This window comes from Lactuca serriola, chromosome 8 (assembly GCF_051521515.1).
Source record: "Lactuca serriola cultivar US96UC23 chromosome 8, Lser_US96UC23_V15, whole genome shotgun sequence".
Taxonomy (NCBI): domain Eukaryota; kingdom Viridiplantae; phylum Streptophyta; class Magnoliopsida; order Asterales; family Asteraceae; genus Lactuca; species Lactuca serriola.
This window is the reverse complement of record NC_136415.1, coordinates 176,559,267-176,563,696: the sequence shown is the minus strand read 5'-3', so window position 1 is coordinate 176,563,696 and position 4,430 is coordinate 176,559,267. Positions and strand designations below refer to the sequence as shown.

Here is a 4,430-nt window from a genome sequence, read left to right as displayed (position 1 = left end):
CACTGCATCTCTCGCAACCCACTCTTATGGCATGTATCGACTGGTCCATTTGTGTTATCCCGCGATCCATATTATTCAGCATGGCCATGACAGCTGCTATTTCTTCAGATTGGGCCCCTCCACCGCCTTTGATTCCATCTTGCCTCGGGTTGTGGTATTCGCGAGAGTGCTTCGCAAATTCTTCAATTAACTCCTTGACCTCCCTTGGATTTTTCTTTGTCAACGGTCCTTGAGAATCAAGGAGTTGTATTGTCATCACATTGACCCCATCATAAAAGATTGACATCTCTTGCTACACATTTAGGTCATGTTGAGGGCAATTTCTGAGCAAGCCCTTGTACCGCTCCTATGCTTCGTATAGTGACTCCCCCAGGTGTTGCTCAAAGTTGGCTATTGCCTTCTCGAGTTTGGCTATCTTGGATGGCGGGCAAAACTGGTCCAGGAATTGCTCACGCATTTGAGCCCAAGTGGTGATTGTACTCGGTGGGAGTGCCTTTAACCACTCCTTAGCAGCTCCTTTGAAAGTGATGGGAAGCATCCTAAGAAAGACTGTGTTTCTATTGACATTTGGGACATTGAAGTAATCCGCAATGTCGTTGACTTCATCTAGATGCTTAAAAGCATCCTCATGATCTTTCCCGAAAAATGGGATGTCCTTCAGTGCAGTCAATATATGTCCCTTCAGCTCGAATGTGGCAGTGGCAGGTATTGCGGGTTGGACTAAACCGGGACCCACATCTTCTCGGATCCGCTTCTTGTAAGCTCCCATGGACATTTCTTCAATCGTTGGCATCTAGTTCCTTGGCTCGTTCTCGGGTTCGCTCGTGTGTTCTTCAAATTCCGGCTTGGTATCGCTTTCGGACTCGGTTTGGATGGGTGTATGATCCAATTGCTCAAGATTGCTCTTGTGCCTCGCTGATGAACCTGACTCTCCTGTCTTCTTTCCCGACTTCCTAGAAAAAGCTGACTTCAATTCTTGTAAGGGCGTCTTTTTCTTGTGAAGTGCAGACTCGGGATCTTCCAGTGGTGGCACCAAGCGTGTGTTTGAGCTTCTGGTCATGAACTCCTGCAACTTGCTAAACTAAAAACGTAAAACTGAACTAAAATAAGAAAAACTAACTTCAAACTAAAAAAATCTAGTTTTTAACTGTCCACGTCGTGGACACTGTGAATAACAGAAAAATTTATTTTGCTGAAAAATTAACTTTTTGTGGGTTTTTACTCCACAAGCAGGATCGATCAATTTAATGCAAATAAATAAGCTAAAAACTAAGCTATTCCCTGGCAACGGCACCAAAAACTTGATGCGCACAAAACTACTCACTAATTTTAATATTTATAACCTAACAAACTTAACTAACTATGCACTTATAGGCAGTGTACCTAGTCAGATTACAGTATAGCTTGAGTAAGTCGGGTATCGATCATAGGGAACGGTGTTCTAATTAATTTATTTACTATTAAATGAACCTAATTTATTAACAAGTTTAAAAGGGGTTTTATCTGGTTTTACAAGATCATATGAACTTAAATTAAATTCAATAAATAAAAACACACTCTTGTTTAGTTTGAATCCACTTCTCCCTTATGGATAGCTAATGATTACGGATTATTAAGTTGGTTTTTAGTTGTATTAGTAATTTAGTTCTAATTTACCAATAATTAACTAATTCATGTCAAACCATGTATGTTCACACATAATTAAACACAGAACTAATTATGAATGTAAATATGCTATGTAAGATTTGTTGTATAAACGCAATTATGATCACAATACACGTTCTCTAGCACAGCTAAGCTTTATTTATTCTAATTACTAACTAAGATTGGTCAATACTAGCTCTAACAATTCAATGTTCACTAAATCATTAGGTAAACAAGTTCATGCAGTTTAATGGTCACTAAGCTACACAGAACATGCAATCAAGCAATTAGATAAACAAATAATAGCATGCTAGGTTATACAAATCAAACACAAGCAATTTTTACCAACTAAACTTAATCCATAAACATATAACTATTCATAAGTTTAAAAGCTTCATCTAGCTAAACAAGAGTAGCTAGATTCAGCTGCTCATCATAGCAACTAAACCAACACAGCTAAAAATAACGAAAGACATGGTTTTATTCAACTAAAATATAAACCTCTATTCTTTTTGGTGTTGAAAACCTTCTTCCAGAACCCTTCTTTCGCTCTGAATCGACTCCTGGAACTCTTTCCTTCTGCCAAAAAGCTTCTCCTTTTCATAATAATCAGGAGGACTTATATAATCTTCAAAAACCCGCGCCACGTCGTGGCCAGCTGTGCCACGTCGTGGGCTTCAAGTAATCCGTATCCTCCAAGGAAATCCTCCGCGTCGCGATGTCTATCTTCTGGAAAACCCATGCCACGTCGTGGACTTCATCGCCACGTCGTGAATTAAGTATTTATCGTGAATTTATTCTTTTCTTGCCTTTCAAGCCTCCCATGTTCCACATTTTGTCACTTTTGGTCCCTCTCTTCGAAAATCCTTTATATTGACTGAAAATAACAATTTAAAGTTATAAGTATCATTATTCTAAACATATTATCAATTTATTAATAAAAATGTACTTAAATATTGCCTAAAAATAAGTATAAATATGGCAATATCACATATGCTATCACATGCCCCCTCTTCATAAGCACTACACCCAACCTCGATATCGATGCGTCACAATACACCACAAAATCCTCCATCCCTTCCGTAAGGGCTAACATAGGGGCTTCGCATAACTTCTAGCGAAGTGTCTCAAATGAGGTCTACTGCTCCGGACCCCATGAAAAAGAAACACCCTTCCGGGTCAACCTGGTGAGAGGCACGATAATCCTGGAGAAATCCTTGATAAATCTCCGATAATAACCTGTCAATCCCAAAAAACTCCTGATCTCCAAAGGGGACCTCGGCACCTCCCAACTCATCACTGCCTCAATCTTGGCCGGATCGACCAATATCCCATCCTGGTTGACGAGGTGTCCTAGGAACTGGACCTCTCGTAACTAGAAATCACACTTGGAGAATTTGGTGTAAAGCCTCTCCGACCTCAGAATTCCGAGGATCTCCCTCAAATGCTCCTCATGCTGCTATCTGGTCCTCAAATACACCAATATATCATCAATGAACATGATCACCGAACCATCCAACATCGACCTGCACACCCTGTTCATGAGATCCATGAACGTTGCCGGTGCATTGGTGAGCCTGAAAGGCATCACCACGAACTCGTAATGCCCATAACGAGTCCTGAATGTTGTCTTCTGGACATCCTCATCACGCACTCTTGTCTAATGATATCCAGACCTCAAATCAATCTTGGAGAACCAAGGCGCTCCCTGCAACTGATTGAACAAATCGTCGATCCTCGGTAATGGATAATGGTTCTTGACCGTTAACTTGTTCAACTCCTGGTAATCAATACACATCCGGTGTGAACCATCCTTTTTCTTGACAAAAAGGATCGGTGCTCCCCAAGGGGAACTACTCGGTCGAATAAACCCTTTCCCCAGCAGCTCCTGAAGCTGCGAGGATAACTCCTGCATCTCTGGCGGCGCAAGGCGATAAGGCGCCTTGGCGATAGGCATTGCCCCCGGAACCAAATCAATGCGGAACTCTACCTGCCTCTCGGGAGGCACACCCGGCAACTCCTCGGGAAAAACATCTAGGAACTCGCGCACTATCGGAACGTCATCCACCGAACTTGGCCCTTCTGCGGCCCCTCGTGTGTCCATCACATAGGCTACAAACCCGCTGCAGCCCTGCTGTAAACTCTGTCTCGCTCTGGCAGTCGAACAAAACGCTGACTCGGAACGAGTACCCTCACCGTACACCGTAAGTACTCCCCCACTAGGGTCTCGTATCGTCACCAACTAACGCTCGCAGTCTATAACAGCCCCAAATCGGCTCAACCAATCCATGCCCACTATGACACACACACGTCCCCCATCGCTATTGGGACCAGATCTATCAGAAACTCAATACCGAAGATCTCGAGTACACATCCTCGTATCACATATATAACATATACCGCTCGTTCGTTAGCTATGGAAACTCGCAGAGGTCGACTCAACGCCTCACGTCTACTACTGATGTGCCGACTAAACGCAATCGACACAAATGATCTACTCGCACCCGAGTCAAATAACACTAAGGTAGGTACAGAACTTACAAGAAAAGTACCTACGCATAACATCATATAAGCACAAAATCTCAACTCAACATAAATAAATGAAGGATACATACCAGCCACAAAATCAGGCGTTGCACGGACCTCCTCCGCTGTCAACTGGAAAGCTCTCCTGCGAGCCTTCGGTGCCTCGGCCTTCACTGGTCGAACCTCAGTAACCCTAGCAGCAGGTGCAGATCCCTGTGTTGATCCCTGATGTGACTGCGGGCACTCGGCCTTCCGATGGC

General features: G+C 43.1%; 1 non-coding gene across 1 annotated transcript; it reads left to right on the top strand.

The window, feature by feature from the left end:
• Positions 1 to 302: 302 nt before the first annotated feature.
• On the top strand, positions 303 to 409 carry LOC145071607 (small nucleolar RNA R71). The gene has a single exon (XR_013690612.1). It is a non-coding gene; the product is annotated as a small nucleolar RNA R71 (small nucleolar RNA).
• Positions 410 to 4,430: the final 4,021 nt, after the last annotated feature.